The 17,899-nt window shown below is 41.9% G+C and overlaps 1 protein-coding gene across 10 annotated transcripts in view; it reads left to right on the top strand.

Annotated features, from left to right (window-relative positions):
* The window catches only part of SEMA4D (semaphorin 4D), a 96,517-nt gene that overhangs the window by 36,845 nt on the left and 41,773 nt on the right, over positions 1 to 17,899 (top strand). For 8 of the 10 annotated variants that reach the window (XM_084305284.1, XM_084305285.1, XM_084305280.1 and 5 more), the window contains 2 exons: positions 15,499 to 15,562; positions 17,237 to 17,428. The gene's annotated coding sequence lies outside the window, so the exon portion shown is untranslated. The remainder of the gene's footprint in view (positions 1 to 15,498; positions 15,563 to 17,236; positions 17,429 to 17,899) is intronic. The other 2 variants (XM_084305286.1, XM_084305292.1) reach the window with 1 other exon arrangement.

Genomic DNA, 17,899 nt, shown 5'->3' with positions numbered 1-17,899 from the left:
GGACCTTAATGAGGACCTCCCTTTACAGTCCAAGTTGGACTGTTTTTACCTTTTCTTTGGAGAAGAATGGAATATTGTATAACTACAGTTACAGTACACGAATAAGTTTTATCAGTACATATTACCAAAAATAGCCTTGTCGAACTGCAGGCCTTGCACGTCCGCTGGACAGGCACTTTGTCATGTATTTGTGTCTGTTATTCTTTTTTGATGTTTTGCAAACATCTCACAACAAAGACTGCTAAGCCTTTCGGACATCTGGGCTGAATCACATTTAACCAGCTTATGTGAGCAAATGTTTCTATCCATTCACATAGAGAGATGTTTGCTATGAAGTCCAGGACATTCTGCCACAGAGATGAATAGCTTAATGTGGTTACGATTAAATAAATTCACTCAGTTTATTCTGACTCTTGCTTTTTCCCATGAATGCAGAAATTATTGCCACTTTGCAGTCTAGGATTTTTAGACCCATGGAAATACTTTATTTTTGTGCTTTCTGTGTTTATGTTTTGCCAAACATAGAACCTTAACAAACAGGGAGGAAAAAAAAAAAAAAAGGAAAAACTATCTGCAGAAATACCACAAACCAGGTGCTTCTCATGTCCAGTCAGCATCAGTTTGGACCAAATAATACTCAACATCTGAAAACATCTTTTGCTGCTGGTGGTGATGTTTTTTTTCCTGTACTGAGTAAATTATCAGCTTCCTTGAAACTTGATTTATAATAGCGCCAGGCCCGTATGTTAAAAAGATAAAATGTCTGCTAAGACACAAGTATAAATAATCCTCAGCTGGAGTTACAGTCTGCCTTGTTTCTAGAGCTTTCCTAACCTGCAGCAAAGAAAACCAGACTAGCGTTCTCGTATTCATCCTGCAGCTCGGAGCCTGTTGTCAGCACTAGCACTTGTAAATAGGAGCAGCTTCACGCTGCTCCGAGAAGCTGCAGAAAGCAGCAGTAGGGGTAAGGATATGAGAAGATCTCATGAGCTCGTGGTGGTAAAGGAAAGCTCTGAACCATAAGCTGATACTTCCCTGTGAATGGATGAAGTGGTGCAGTCTCCGGGATGCTGGAATGTGATTTCATTTAAGGTAAACTGGGGTGGCAGTGACAGCCTTTGCCTAAACAGGGAGGAGCTCGAGAGGAACGGCATTTGATGGTGCTTGTGGATCCCTCCCGAAGCAGCAAAGCACTGCTGCAAAAACAGCCTGGGAATGAGTTATTTCCTTCCTCCCTCACAATGCCTCTTTCTCTGCATGTAACAAGAAAATTAAATTATCTGGATATTTAACTTTTTTTTTCCTTTCCTTGTGGTCATTGCTGTGTGGACCATCATATGCCCAAGTAAGCTGTGGTTACTCTGTTCTTTTATTACAGTGTCGTCTTCGGTGCTGAACATGAATCCAGCTAATCAGCAGTTGTTTATTGTGCAGGTAGAAAATTGAGGTATTTTTACACAATCTTCCTCAAGTTGTGGTTGAAGAAGAACACCTGCTGCATGGGCAGAGAGTCTGAGCAGAGGTCTGTGCTCCAGGCCCTAGATGCTGCCCAAACCCTATCTTGTCTGTGGTCTTCTCTGCAAGGCTTGACTGATCCTTGACTTCCAGGCCTGTAGGTTTGCCTTATCCCCCTGCAGACTTCTGCAGTCTCAGGGACACAATTTTCACAGTAAACCATTTCTGTAAGAGGTAGCTCACTCATGTTTATGTCACAAAACTTTCTCTTTTGGACTACAATTCAAAATATTGAGTTACTTTTTTTTTTTTTTTTTTTTTTTTTTTTTTTTTTTGTATTCTCTTAGCATTTTTATTCAGTGTTTTCCATTTAAATTTGGCAGACTGATAGCAGAAACAAACCCATGCTCCTCTGTGGTGCTGATGGCCTCCTTATTGCAGGAAAGAGATTTGTATTTTGTCCATTTCTTTCAGATTGATGCAGTTAATGCTTTGAAGTGTTTGCTTTGTCCTCTTTAATGGATCACTTTTAAGATCTCATAATCTTGTTTGTCTAAATTTCAAAGCTACTGGGGGCAAAGGCTAGAACACAACAGGATTTTTATTTTATGGGGCTTTTGCATGAAGAACATGGCCCAGCCCTGTTTTTAGTGGTGCCTTTGGCCCAGTCAGTGAGGGTGGTCCAAATATTTATTTTGTAAACCTTTCTAAAACTGTAGGTGGCAAGGGGTGTCCCAGAGCAGGCCCTGGGGTTCACTGACCGTGAGGCAGTGGATCCTGGTGCTTGTTGCTCTTAAAACTTATCTCCACCCAGCACTCAAAGTCATGGAGCAAGGCCCTGTGTGGTGGTGGAGCCTGTCATGTCCTCACCTGCACCTCCTGTTGGTGAGGCATTGCTCCTGTCAGCCATATTACACTGACTAGCTGAGGAGAAAGCAGAGGATACCCCTCTTGTAATGTGATGGCAGAATCTCTTCCTGGGGTGATCCTTTGGGGGTTTCTACATGCGTCTGGGGTTGTCCTGGTGAAGTTGTGGAGAAGGTGAGTGGCTGGGTGCCCTGTGAGCTGTGCTGCCACTGCTTGCTCAGTGAGGAGTAAACCTGTTAAAGAGCCAGGAAGATAATACATTTATTAAATGTGTTTGTCACCCTGCAAGCTTAATGAGGTGGCTTAGAGGTAGGAGAAAATTACTTGATGAGTTCCATAAGCATAAGGTGCTTACGCTGAAGGTGGTAGAAGCTGTATGTGTTGCAGACTTCCACAGAGGGGTTCAAATCTCAGTTTCTGCAAGTGGCTGGAAAATCATTATTGTAGTGCTTGTGAGTCTCAGGAGACAGTGCTCTCATCTTTTATGTTGGGGTTGCTGAAGACTTTTCAAGTCTTCCTGGTAAGTAAATTGTTTTGTATTTTAACTGTTGCTCTTGTATTCTTCCAGTAAGGGCCTTTTCTTGGGTCCATTGTGATACTTTTCTTGGCTTCCTGAGCCTGTTTTTTACCAGAAACTTCGGTGTACCCCAGGAGCTGGTGTAGCGCTCTGCTAGGCAGCATAGCCATAGTCGCCATCTCCTTTCTTTGCAGTTTCTGTGTTCCTTGGAAGTGAAGCAGTTGAAGCCACGCTTTTGCACTGCTTCTCAGGCACGGAGCTGATGACCGCACTGACACATATCAGGGAGGTTAATCCTAATAACATATGCCTGTGAGAGCTGGAAACATACCTAAGCGTTAGGCAGTGAATAAATGCCACAGAAAAGTTCCAGGCCTTGGTTGGAAAGACCTATTACCCACAGAGTGGTGTGAGAAATTGTTAGTCGGCAATCCAGGTCAGCTCTTTGTGAGGATCTAAACCGGTTGTGTATAGGACATGCTTTTCTAAGGAAGACTCTTGACTTTCTCATGGAAGTGTCCCGTGAAACCTTGCTAATGTCAGACAGGAAAGGTTCCCATAGGAAATCTTAAAAAAAAAAAAATCCTGCAAAAGGCAGAATGAAACAACCTGTTTGCATATCCTGAGCAGTAGTAAGCAGCAGTATCAGGAGTAGCGTGGTGAAAATAAGTATACATCAACAATATGAAGCATCTCATGTATGCTACAGTGATAATATCTGACTTTTTAGCTTACTTCTTGTATATGACCTTGCCTTGCAAAAGGTTTATTTTGGGAAGTGTTCTCAAATATTAATATTTGAATTCCTTGTTTCATGTTAACAAAAAGATACTTGAGCAAGGGCTTTTTTCTGCTGAAGAGTGATGTCACTTCACATCATCCAAGAGGACCCACAGTGTGACAGTGTTTTGCTAGAAGTCTTAATGGAGGGGGTCAACTGTAGTGAAATTGCATAACTGTTGGCTGTCGCTTAAATTTTGGATGTGCTACCAGTCTTTCAAAGCATGTTAGAATTTAAAAAACTTACAACCTAATAGGATATTTTTGAGCAAGTGCCCTTGCTCAAAGGTGCCAACAGTAAAATGCTTGGATCCCCTCATTCTGGAAAGATAGAGGAGTTTTTTGAACATAGGTACCTAGTACCTATATTTATATATTTTTATTTTATTTTTTTCTGCAGAATAAATTAATTTTGGGCTTTGTGAAAAGGGAGTCATGGAAATCTGGGTTCAGTAGAGAGCGGATTGTGTTGTGCCTTGAGGTATGCAGTGTCAGCTGAACTTTTCAGTGGACTTCTCAGACCCTTGCACGCAAACTGTTACACAGTTTCTTGTGTTACTGAATGTTGAATCTTTTGTTAAAGATGATAAGCATTTTACCTAGCAGAAATATGTCTGCAGTCTTCAAGAACAAGGAAGCTTAAATGATACTTGCTATTTAGAATCTATCTCAGTAAGTGAGGACCATGAGCAACCAGGCCAACAAACGACAGGTTTCGTAGCAACAAAAATAATGAAAAGCATTGTTTAGACTTTCCCTGTAGAAAAGCAATAGCAAAATATCTAATGAATGGTTGTTAATCTGCAATACAGATATTCAGCTTGTGGTCTATATACCTCTGGATACTGTGGACAACTTCTAAGAGAGATGCCAAAGCTACATAAGAAAAACAAGCTGACTGTCAGTAGGCTTAATTTCTCAGTGCAAGCTCATACTCTTGGAAAATTGAATGAAAATTGATCTATTAAAAAAAACAAAAAACACACACACACACACAAAAAAAAAAAAACACAAAAAAAACCCACCAACAACAAAAAAACACCTTCTTTAAGCCTAAATATTCGGCTAGAAAGAAGAATGTAAGACTAGGTTCCCTTAGTCACAAATAAATAAAATTAAAGTCACAATTTAGTACTCGGACAGTGTTTGATTTGATGCTATGTAATTTTCCAGTAGCTTAAAGCTAGCAATACCAATCAGAAAAAAAAAATAGGGGAAGGAGAAAATGAAAAGGAAACTAATACTTAGCAAGAAACATTTTGTTTGCAATATAAAACCTGCACTTATTTTAACACACAGAAAAAATCTGATTAAACTATTTCATGAAATCACCCACATGACACCTGAAATTCAGGAAATGAATGTGTCCACAGAGAACTTGGAACTTAAAAGTTTAACTGATTTGAATTAGTGTGGAACAAAAAAAAGAAGAGAATTGTAGAAATAGCCCATTTATTTTTTCAGGCAGTATGGGAAATGAGGTTTGTTTCTTGCTCTATCAATTGTGCTTTGGAAGAGAAGGATATTTTGAGTTTCAGAATGGCAATTGCCATGTAGATGATGGCGATACATTCTTAAGTTCTTTCTTTATCTGTCCTGAGACATTTAGCAAGGACCTGGCTGTCTCTAGGCCATTCTCTTTTTTTTTGTTTCCATTCCTTCTGGTGGTGTGATGTGGTATTGGGTTTACGTGGCAAGGTTTTGAATGTGGCCTGGAGGAGGCTGTGGCCCATGGAGAGCCCTCCCAGGAGCAGGCCCCGGGCCGGAGCTGCAGCCCATGGAGAGGTGCCCACGCAGGAGCAGGGGGTCTGGGGGAGCTGCCGCCCACCCGTGGGGGACCCGTGCTGGAGCAGTTTGCTCCTGGGGGATGGATGGATGGACCCCGTGGGACGGAGCCGTGTGGGAGCAGTGCTTGGAGAGCTGCTGCCTGTGGGCAGCCCCCGCAGGCTCAGTTGGGGAAGGACGGCATCCATGGGAGGGACCCCACGGTGAGCAGGGGCAGGGAGGGACTGTGAGGGAGCGGCGGAGACGAAGGGACCAGGACTGACCGCAGCCCCGATTCCCTGTTCCCCTGTGTTGTTTGGTGAGAGAAGGTAGAAGAGGGTGGATGTGGGGAAGGTGTTTTTAGTTCTCTTTTAGCTTCTCACTGTTACAGTCTGTTTGTTATCAATAGGGAACAAATTACATTAATGTCTTGTGTTGAGTCTGTTTTGTCAGTGACAGTGATTGGTGAGCGATCTCGCTGTCCTTATTTCAACCCATGAGCTTCTTTGTAATATCACATTCCCCCTCCACTCCCCACCCCCCCCCACCCCGTTCTGTTGTGTAGGGAGAGTGAGAGTGGCATGGTGGTGCTGAGCCCATCGGTTTTGAAACCGCAGCAGACACTTACAGCTTCCAGACTCACAGTTATCAAGGAACGCAGGGAAACAGCTGTTAACATGAGCACCTCTACTGAATGCATTTCACAATTAAAAATGTTAGTTGCCATCAAGTTCTCTGTCAGATCTCCCTAGGCTGTAATTCATTTTTGCATACAACTGAGCATAACCTCATTTTTGAGGGTGACATTTGAAATCTGTAAGCTGTGAAGGTTCTGGGGTATCGGTTTCTGATATGAGATTAGATATGAATAGCTGCTGTTGTGCTCAGAGGTCAGCTTTGCTGAGAAAGTCGTGGTGTTTTACTGTTAAGCCTTAAGGAAGCACGTATATTTTGTCTTGCTTCTGACTACTGTGTTCGTATAATTTTACAGTTCTGCTTTTCTGTAATATCAAAAACATCAAAGTTTGTAGCCTTTGTTAGCATTCAAGGGCTGGAAATTCGCAGTAATTATCAGTTTCCTCAGCAAACTTTGAGGCAGAACCTCTTCAGTGTGTGACTGTCAGTGTATGTTTTCTTTTTATAAAGTCCTTAATGATGGTGCAAACAAGATTCTTAAAAGTTAATCATCAAGTGTAGTAATGACTCCCTCTGCTACATTTATTTGGCATAGGAAAAAGCTCATTTTAGGCTTGGCAGGAGTTAAAATCCCAGTAATGCTCATGAGAATGTTCTACAGGCAAAGCTTCTATTAATCCTGCTGCTGACATGCTCACACGTAATTTAATGTGAAATCTGAAGCATTAATACTTGAAGGATCTGCACCCATGCTTTTGAATGTACGGAAAGAGGTAACGTGGGCATGGACCAACACCTGCTTTATAGCTAATGGTCAAAATGACCTTTGCATTGCTAACGTCATGGGAAGGACTGTACTGAGGTAGGAGCAGGTATGATGGATGCTCTGTAAGCTGTGAGAGTGGAGGTAGTAACACACGACAAGCCACTGCACCGTTGTCAGCTGTCCTGAAGTCAGAGTTGCCTTTTCACACTCTGGAGCTGGTCACCATGAGCCAAATGAGTTGTTACTGACTGAATTTGGCAACAGAGCACCTGTGGTTAGCGTGTTCTGTCCCGCACAAACTTTTTTGTAGTCACTGGTGTGTGTCGTTTCTTCACATATTTAATGGAAGCGTGCTGACTCCTACCTATGCACAGCTAGTTTAAAAAATAGTGAAGGTTAATGAGTGGCAGTGTAATAATCTAATGATTATTAGTAACCTCTGCCTGTGCTATCTGTGAAAAGCACTATTAACTTTCGTCCAGTCATCTCTTTTCAGAAGCGTGGTTGCATTACTTTTCAGCAGCAAAAACGCCAGGATTGCTGTTTAACCACTGATGCTGTTTGCTTTAGGTGTTTTGATATGATAAATCAATGATTTCGTGAATTTTGAAGCCATTTTACTCCATTTCCGTGGTGCTTGCCAATAAATCATTAGTCTCCAACAGCAGATGGAAACTCATGTCCTGTAAAGGTGTCAGGTATTTAAACCTACCTCTGCAGTTTGGTGTGAATTCTGAATTTTGACCCAAAACCTGGTATGTCCTGATTTGTGTGGGATTGCCTGGGACACGCGGCTGTTCTACAGTACGTGCTCTTGCCAGTGCTTCAGAGGAAGCTGAACATCTTGAATAAGCAAGTAAACGTACGAGTAACTCCCTTGTGGCCAGATTTTAGCTGATGAAAAGGAACTGTAGTTTGTTACTCATCATTGGCAGAATAAAGTAAATTGTTTTCATAATGATGCTGCAGGAGGAAAAGAGCAACGTTTACAGCTGGGGACTTAGCCCTGCCCTCGGGTGGTTCTCTGACTTGCCTCCTTTGGAGACCTCTTGCAGCGAGCAGTCCTGCAGAGAAAGCTCAGTCCCCAGCGGGTGCTGCGCCACATCAGAGGGGACAGATCACAGGCCAAATCCCAGACAGCCCTGAATTCTTCACAGTTTTCTTCTGCAGGCCAGGAGCCCTGATCTCTGGGTTGCTTTTTCTTGTTTTAGCTCTGAGGCGAGCTGGGGGGGCTTGAGTAGCTGAAGCACTTAGTGGGTTTTCTGCTCCATTTTTCCGAGGAAGGCTCAGACTTAATGTCTCAAAGCTGCTGCTGCACATACATTTAATCTGACAAAAGCTAACACTGCTTCTGAAAGAGGCGTTGTGGATGGATTTAAACTAACCTGACCCTGTCTTCCCCCAGAGCTGCTTTAAACCTCTAGAAGTTCATCAGTCGACTTCCCTAACGGGTTGCTCCGTGGCTCAAGTGGCCAGAGGTAGCAGGTGGGCAGGATGGCTTCTTTCAGTAAGCAGGCTGGACCCCTAGTAACTGTGAGGAGGAGTGCAGTTACCTCATTTCTTTCCTCCAGTCCTATTCTGGGGAGCAGAAGGTGATTTTTAATCCACACACCCTGGTGTATCTGTAGATTTGTAATGGGAGCTGTAAAACTAGGATGTTCCAGTATTTTCTTACCAGTGTCCAGTTGGTGTCTAGGACCTGTGAAACCTAACTGCACTGTAAGTAGATGAGGATATGGATGGAAGAGAGGGTCACCAAATACTGCAGGTAGGGAAGAGGGCAGTGACCCGGTGACAGGCCAGGAGTGGGAGCCAAGCACAACAAATTGGGGTGGTAACACTGCAGGGAAAACTGCATTGCTGCTCGAGGCTGTTGATCCTGTATCTGAAAACAAAACTTCACATTTCTTCTCCGAGGGTTAGATATCAGACACTGTAAGTGAGGATGAGAAAAAGGTGTTTCTGCATTTCTTCAGTTAAACATCAGAGGGAAACGTGAGAGGAAGCCTGCCTTCCCTCTGCTTCTGAAGCCCGAGGCTCAAATTATTGCTGCAGATCCATTTGCCAATTGGGTGTCACAGTTCTTGGTCCCAGGTGAAACTGGGAATGCAGTTCAGGAGGATTCAGGAATGTCCAAATTTCCTGCAGTCTGTCATGGTTGTTTTGCCATTAAGTGAGCATGTTTTTAAGGCAATATGAAGTATCACCCTAACCAGTCCAATGACATTCTCCGTATGTATATGTCTGTGCAATTGGACGTGAGAGAGAAGATAGTTTTGAAGGGGTGTGTGTGATAAGGGAGTAGTAATGCATGATCAGTGAGATAAAGATGTTCAGAAGCACAACAGCTTTTTACCTGTGTTCCTAAGTCAGAGATGTCCTTACGTAACTTGTAAAGCTTGAGGAAATCCTTTCTTTATAGCTCTTGGGGTTTTGTTTGGACATGAGTGGTTTTGTTTTGTTGTTACAAAAAATAGGAAAATTCCACCTGTGAATTTTAATAGTTTTTTTAATAGTTGAACCACTGCAAGGTTCAGCTTCTGAATTTCATACAGTCCAGCACAGCAAAGTTTTGTTTTTGTTATTTCTCTTCTGTTTTGAGAATAACTTGGTTCAAATTCCCTGCTTCAGCAATCTTGCGCAGCTCCCTCAGGGAGGCTGCTGCTGTAGCTTACACAACCCAGGAAGTGTCTCCGTGACTCCTTGAAATGAAGTTCCTTGTTTTTTTTCAGCACAGAAGCCTTTACTCACAACGGCCAGGTAAGCTTTACCAAGACTTCTCTCTGGGAAGCTGGAAAACTTTGCTGCACAGGTTAGAGAAGAGCTGTTTTTATCATGCATACTGAGATTAAACTTACTTTTTCTTCTCCTCCTTCTCCATCTACTGTTAATTTATTTCAGAGAAAACAAAACCAAACCAGACAAAGAAAAAGGCAGTGATTTGGAAATACTTCTCAGGTTTAAGAGTTGTCTTTGCCTTTTGCATCGTTGCTGTGACTTCCCCTGGGCAGTGCATGCTGTTCACAGGGCGTGTGGGTATGTACAGGACCATTATCAGTTGGCTGTTTTGAATGGGCAGACTGGCTGAGGATGCTTGGATGCTTTGGTACTGAAAACTTCTGCTCTGTGGACAAAGTGGTTTTTTGTATTTACTTCCTCTGAGAGCCAGAAAACTCCAGGGTCTGTCACCTGTCTCAGTACCTGGCATAACTTGTTGAACTCTTTTGAAAGCTTGAAAAGCTTGTGTGTGTTACTGAAGAATAAGGTTATTATACTGCATTGTGGTAGTGTGAAACTCTGTTCTTTATGCGTTAAAGAGTCAGTTTCATGTCTTCTCTTTGCCTTCATTTTTTGGAAGAATCCATGCATTTCTCAAGGTAAGGGAGAGAGAAAAAAAACAGCATTGAAAACTGCTTGGTGTGGAACAATGTGAAATAGCACCTGGGTGTTTTGTAGACTTATATTCATGAGATATCTGAACATTATTTAGATGATCACCTATAAACAGTGATAAGGCATTTTGTGTAAAAAAAATAATAATAAAAAATTATAGGAAATCGAAGGGAGTGTTTGAGTAATAAAGTTGAAAAGCTACAAAAGATCTGTTCTAAACATTAAAATTATGTATTATGTTACAGCTTTAGCTTTGATTTTCTTTTTTTTTTTTACTTTAGTTTTTCTGTGTTGCTATATTGTCATAGTGAATATGGAAAAAATTCCATTCATTCACTTATCGGCTGAGTACCTGGCAGCTGATAGCCCATTTGGAAAAGACATCCACGAAGCAGAGGTTGTAGTACAGACTTCCTTTTTTTATTAAAAAACAAAACAAAACAAAACACTGATCTTCTGGAAGTGTGATTAATTCATTCTCCCACAGAACCTTAATCAGAAAGTGTTGAATACTTAACAGCAGACAAGCCTCCAAATACTTTTTCTTCTTGTTCAGATTTTAGAACCAGCAAATCATTTTATGAATTGCTTCTTTCCTGATAGGAGGAAAAGAAGACTTTTTAGGACAATAAGGGATGATGCTTATAGAGTGAAAGCTGAAGTAATTGTCTCCATTGTACTAACCTTTTTGGGCTAAAAATGTGTTGAATACAGGTACGCTCTTAGTGACCTCCGCTTTTCAAAGGGTACATTGTTTATTGAACATTTAAAATATTCTCATGCTGCTTTGCTAAGCAAATCTACCCTATAGTGAGTACACATAAATTTTACATGTCCCTGAAGTTCAGTCTGAAATCGAAGTGCTGGTATCTGCTATTATCTTTGTGCAGTTGTTTCCTCCTTTCCTTTCTCTAGTGCTCTCTTGCTCTTGGTTTTACACAGTTGCAATTCTGTTGCCTTTTGTTTTTGCTAGAATTTGATTCAAAACCACTAGTATGATTGGAATAAATGTTATTTAAATGGTTTTGAGTTGATATTTGTATAGTATTATATCTGCAGGAAAGTTAAAATTACGAAATACACTCAAAGCCTTTATTGAAGAAGGGTAGGGATGCATAGATAACATCACGAACGCTTCCACCTGGTATTGTGGAAGTTAGTTTTGATAATTATAGTTTTTGTCAGCATCCTTAAAAATGAAGGAACTCCATTGCAACCAGCAGTACTAGCTGGCCTGGTCTCTGTATTTGTATTTTGTTGTTTGGATGCAGGAGGACCCACAGTTTTTTGCTGTCTCTCCGTAGTAGCCTCCGTTGTCTTCTCAGCTTTCTGAGATTTGAGGAGTGTCAGCGTAGAGGGGGGAATTGAAAGCTGAAGGTCCCGTTCCAGTTTGGGCAAAATTAAAGTGACTGAGACATAAGAGGGCTTTTTTGCTTTGTTGTTACAAAACCTGGACTAGCACAATGCTCTTCTGTAGTTCAAACATGTTCACATAAAGTCAAGCACAAGGCAAATGCATTTTCAACATAAAGTTTAGAAAAAGTTGGGGGACTTTAATGAGCCAGTAAGAAGCTATTTGAAATAAAAACGTTTTTATGTAAAGTGAAGCTTTGCAGGTGGGAAAGGAGAAAAAATTGTGAAGCTTGGCTTTGTAAGTTCTGAAGCGTGTTTTGCCGCTTGACTTTCTTTCCCCCAAATACCTCGCACAAGTGGTGAGCAGGTATCATCAAGCTGACCAGTCCCAGGAGAGGGCAGGAATTACAGAAATAGTGATGGAAATAAGTTATGGAAAACTACCGTGTGTTTTGATTTGACACATACCAAACTACTGAAATAAAGTGCTGATAATAGGTAGGGTTCTTAAATTTTGTAGTCAAACCTACCTTTTCGTGTAATTACTTTATTTTAGAACTCCAAAATCACACAAAGTAGCCGCAGAAGCGTTTTTAGCGCACTCTGTGTAAACCAGCTGTTGGTAGCAATTTGTCTGCCTAACCTGCGGTTTCTGCACGCATGTCTAAAATAGTCTTCTAAGAATGCTAGCCCACAAATAGGTTGTGTCAGGCTTGAGGTATAGGTAGCAAAAGCACCTCCACTTGCAATCATCAAGGGTATTGATCTGCAAATTACTTTGGTAAGGCAGGTAAACGATGCTGTCATAATACAAACATTTCCAAAGTTAAAATTTGGCTCCTTCATCTCCCAAAGAGCTATTTGAGTGATTAAAATTTGCTTATAATTTGCTTATAAACTAGCTTTCTTCTGTGTTTCCTTTCTCCTTTTTTTCTTCTTATTTAGTCTCTTGGACCTAGTTATAGCATTAAGCTATAAGCCTGAATAAAGGATTAAAGAAATGCTTCTGATAGTAATTGATACACAGAAAGAAGTAGTACAAGTTTATTGTTTGTTTGTTTTTAGTGCAAGTTGTCTGTGACAGTCAGAAGTACATTGCAATAGGGTAATGTGTTGTGAAGTTTGAAAGGAGAAGGAGATCCTTGAATAAATAAATACACACACACACACACACACATATATATGAAAGATTGCAGCTCTCTTATTTAAAGTTTCCTTAAAGTGACTGTCATGTTATTCTACATAATATATTCCAGGCTGTCTTTCATTTGTAATCCAGTAGGTGTTTTCTTTAATCTTTGAGGATTTAGTCAAAGTTGTCAAAATAATGAGCTTTTCATGAAGTAATTTATTTTGCCCATGTACTTCTACCCCCATCTTAAGTAATTGCTACCAGAAGAAACAGTCTTTTTTTTTTTTTTTTTTTTTTTTTTTTTTTTTTTTCTGAAATTTGCACCAAAATACAATCTTAAAGTCTGGCAACATGTAAGGTTGCTCGGGAGCTCTTGCAGTGCCTGTTCTGGAGTCCCATATGAAAGATATAGGTCAAACAGAAGGACTGAAGGGTGCCAGAAAACTTGCAATATTTACATGAATGTTAATGTAATATTCGAGTCCCGGTTGAATTAGCGTGCAATTATGTCATCGCTTTTGGCAAGCTGTGACGAGTTACTTATTTATTTGTGCAGTGCGACAGCAGGTGTTGCCCAAACAGGCAGCCAGCAGAGGCCTGATCAAAGGGCAAGAACCTACCTGTGCTGCAAACTCACCTCCCTCTGTGCTCAGCTGCCCTCACGCCAGGTCCTGAGTCTCTGGGGTCTGTGCAAAAGACACCAACAACCACCAGGTAACTGGTTGCAGGTTTTTCCTCCCACCCCTTCTCAAGAGGAAGCTCTGAGGAGCAATGAAGTGCTTGCAGGAGCCAAGTTATTGAGGTGAGGCAGCCTTGCAGCTTTTCTCCATCTCCCCACCTCTGTGGAGATCCACTTGCTGAAAGCTAGCCTGGGGCCTGGACACTTGCCTGTCCCTCAGATGGCTTTCAGCTCCTCCGTCGCTGCCAATCTTAGCTGAGAAACCTGGGGCTACTTGCCTCTTGAGATAGGGGAATTTCTGTGATGAACCATTTTCAGAACTACTGAAGTCTGCCGGTCAGCTTATTTGCTGCAAAGGATTGCTCGAGTAATTAGCATCTACCTGTACCTACTTAGAAGTGAGTGTTTCATTATAATGAAGGTACTTGTAAAAGCCACAGAATATTAGAAGTCATCTCTAAGCGGAGGCAGAAGAGAATTTTTCTCTTCCCTTTAATCTACCTACAGCTAAAATGGATATGTCTGTTTGCTCTGTAAGCAATAAGCTGTGAGGAAGCTCTCTGGGACCTGAAAATCACAGCTAACAATAACAACTGTGGCGATCAGTGGCCTATTACAGCAGCAAGTAGCAGTTCCTACAGATTTTAACAATTCACTTCTGTTATTGAGTAGGTACAGCCATCGAGATGATCTGATGTTGGCTCGTTTATGGAGAGCTTCGTGATTGCCAGGATGATTTGCGGTTCACCTGTGTTTTTTTCATTTTTATTTTTTTCTGTCTTTCAAAGAATGAAAGAGAGACAACTGCTTTGGTTTTGCAACAAAAATAAGTTGCCTACATACTTCTTGTGAAAAGTGACTGGTGGGCAATAGCTCAGGCAAGCTAAGTTGACATAGAAAAAGATTTCTCTGGGATATCTTGTCCAAAAAATGTTGTGGGGAAAGAACCAGACATTCCTTGTTCTGTATCCCAAAAGATTTTGAATTGTGGAGAGAAGACATTTTTCTCCAGCAAAAGTGGATCTGATGTAGCTGTTTGGTACCTGCTAATACACTGGCCATCACAAAATGGGCTCTGTCGAAGGACAGGGCAGACAGGCGGTGTATTTTCGAGCAGACATGTACGCTCTCTCTTCCCGTATTGCCATGTAATATTGATCTCACTTTCTTGTAATTTTGGGTCTGGTCTGTTTCTTTTGGGGCCTTCCGTGTTGTCTGCCTTCCACTCTAATCCTCTGGATCAAGAACAGAGCCTTCAGGTGTACAGTGGTGACTTTTCTAGGTGCAGTTTCTTCCCATCTAGATCTGCAGGAGCCCCCTTACTGTTCAGCTCATCGAAATCCAAATCAGATCCATTGTGACAAGTGTTTAAAAGCACTAACCCTGCAAGCAGCCCATACCCTTCTCAGATCTGTTGGGTGCACATTAGGAAGTGTGTGTGTGTGTGTGTGTATATATGCTGGATACAAACTGATGTAACAATATATGTTTGCATATTTAGAAATGTTACCTAAAATAAGTACTAAGATAAATGTTTCCTGTTGTGGTTGCATCAGAGTAGTCCTACCATTCTTTGATTATACCAAAATATATACAAATGCAGTAGGTTTTATCATAAGTATCCAGATATTCTTGCTCCACACTTGTGCATAATATAAGTTCAGTAATGCAGGGGAATGTTGAGATTGCTCTGTGTGGATTTGGTAGAGCTAATTGTTTGTGAGACTGATCGGTGTCTAAACTTCCTGAGCTTTCTCTGTGTGTTCAGCCCCAGCGTAAGGGAAGTCCCAGGTGCTTAGGAGGATCAATAGTTGCTACCACAATGCAAATGCTGAATAATTTTGTACTGGCTGGCTTGGAAGAGAGGGAACAAACTGTGGCTGAAAAAGGCTTGTGTGTACGCTTTTTATCAGGTCTGCTTGGCAGTTTTTTGTTTGGTCGTGGGTTTTTTCCTGGTATTATATGCAGTATCAGGATCCTGGCTCATGGGATGCAGATAGATCGGTTCTGGTTTCTGTCAGAAGCAGTCTCTCACTGAGAATCTGGCAAATGAAAGCCAGCCTCTGGGGGAGGTTTTATTATAATTCCCATATCAAAAATAGTGCTTCGGGTTTATGCGGTAACGATGTCAAATTCCGCCTATTATCTCTTTGCAGAAGAGAAGGATTTCTGACGACTCCACGTTTCCAGCGGCGCGCAGGAGGCTCCAAGAAGTGGCAGGTACGGGAAAATGTGGGTTACCCCTCCCTGCTATTGCAGTGGGATTTGTAACAGCTGCATTGGGGGTGTCTTTCTTAATCACACAAATATATTGCCTATACAAGCAAGAAGACTGGGGTCTTGATCTGTATGGCAAACATAAATAAGGATTTCATAATAAGCTTGATTTATTATTTTGTTTTGCTTTCAGATGGAAATATTTCTCAGTAAATTTATGAGAAAGGAGACTTTTTTATTCACTCAGGAACATACTGTATGCTTCGCTTGTGCTTTGGTTACCACTGAAAGCTTCTGTTCAGGGTTGCAGCTGTACTGTGTTAAGAAGATTGTGTCTGAGGGGGTAGTTGTGTTGCTTTCTGAGACAACTATATCTTTGAAGGTGTTGCTGGGCATCTTGTGTAGTCTTTTTTGTTGTTTCTTTTTAAATAAAAACAACTGATTTAGACATTCAGGTGCCTTTGAGAGTACCATTAGTTGCCAGTAAGCATTTTCAAATAATTTTGATTGACTGACTCAGTCCAACAAGCCCGAGAAGAAATAATGAAGAAGCTGACCAATATTTTATGTTGTGACAGGGTGTTTAAATTGTAGGGGAAGATGGACTTGGCACTTCATGAATCTTATTTCTTGGTCATTTGAACAGTTCCTACTGCAGCAGTGATGCTGTCATAACACAGGGGAATAGAGTGAAACACATCTCTCCCTTGGGCAGCTCTTGAATTCTGTCTGGACTTGGGACATAGCTCAACATCCAGGTTAGCAGAAGGTGCTGGCACTGCAGCTGTAGACGGGTCCCACTGACCATCCGGGTAGTTTTAAATTAATAACTTCTGCTTAGTTTTGTTCTGCACAGCCAGACCAAGGACCCACAACAATGTTTACAGCCTCTGCTAGCTCAGAGGTTGACTTGTGCAAGGCCAGAGTTAGTTTTTATTTTTCCCAAAGAAAAACAAACAGAAACAAGTGTGTTTACTCATTCCTGTTGCTCTTCAGAGTTGAAGGCTAACAGCATTTCTGACAATCCAGCTATGGTTATCTGAAAAAATAAGACTTCTAATCTCCTATTTGTCCTTTGTAGTCTTTGGTATTTGTTTATTTGGTGTTGTAATTTGTCTTTTAGTAATTTGCCTTTTTCTCAGCATAGTAGTTTGTCTTGTAACTTCTTTTTTTTTTTTTTTTTTTTTTCCCTAGTAGTTAGGAAAAGAACACATGTGAGCTTAAAAAAAAAAAAAAGTCTCTTCAGGTATTCCAATGAAGATGATGAATATTCTGGAGTGGTGACCCCTGGGGTACTCTCCTGTTGCTGGGCTTCAATTAGGCTTTGTGCCACAGATCTCTGTTCTCTGGGCCCTGCCATTCAGACAGTTTTTGATCAACCCTACTGTCTGTCCGTCCAGTCCCATGCCTCTACAGCTTGCCTATGAGCTGATCTTTCCTTGTCAATGTAAGGAGGAGAGTGTCAAAGTAACTGACCGTGTCTGTGCTCCTGCCGCGTTTTACCTCTCCTTGCTTCCACCTCCTGCATGCTTCCTCGTTGTGTATGTGTTTGGCCAGGAGCTCCTTGTTTATTCACGCAGGCCTCCCGGCATCTGTGACTCTGTGCTCATAGGGATGGATCTCTCTGGGACTTGGAGAAGGTGATCCTTGAATATTAAACAACTTTCTTCCCTCCAGGGCCTTGTCCCATGGGGCTCTTCCAAGCAGATCTTTGAAGTGGCCAAATTCTGCTCTCCTGAAGTCCAGCGTTGTGAGCTTGCTTTTCGGTTTCCTCCCTGCCCTCAGGATCTCCTGAACTTCACCGTCTCATGGTCACTGCAGTCAAGGCTGCCTTTGATCCTTGTGTTCCCAATAAGCCCCTTGTCAATGGTGAGTACGAGGTCCAGCAGAGTAGCAGCTCTCCTTGTTAGCTTGTCCCTTACTTAAGGAGGAAGGAAGGTATCATTGGTGAACTCCATGAACTTCTTGAATTGCTTAGGTCTTGCTGTGTTGTCTCTTCAGCAGGTATTGAAGGTCCATGAGGACCAAAGCCTGAGAATATGAGGCTCCTCCCATCTGTCTGAGTGCCTCATCTGCTTTTTCTTCTGGCCAGGTGGCCTGCAGCATCATGTCACCTTTACCTGTGCTCTCTTTAATCTCACCTGTAAGGTCTCCGTCAGCTCCTCATCCATTCCCTTCATAGGGCTTCATGCTTTCCAGGTGTGCTCTCACATAAAGGACTCCTTGTCATCCCAACCCGACGTTCCTAAAGAGCCTGTAGCCCATCATTGCAGCACTCCAGTCGTGGGAGGCATCCCACCACATCTTGGTGATCCCAAGATCGTAGCCCTGCCGCTGTCC

This window comes from Netta rufina (genome assembly GCF_964035555.1).
Source record: "Netta rufina genome assembly, chromosome: Z".
In the NCBI taxonomy this organism is placed as follows: domain Eukaryota; kingdom Metazoa; phylum Chordata; class Aves; order Anseriformes; family Anatidae; genus Netta; species Netta rufina.
This window is presented reverse-complemented; position numbering and strand designations above follow the sequence as displayed.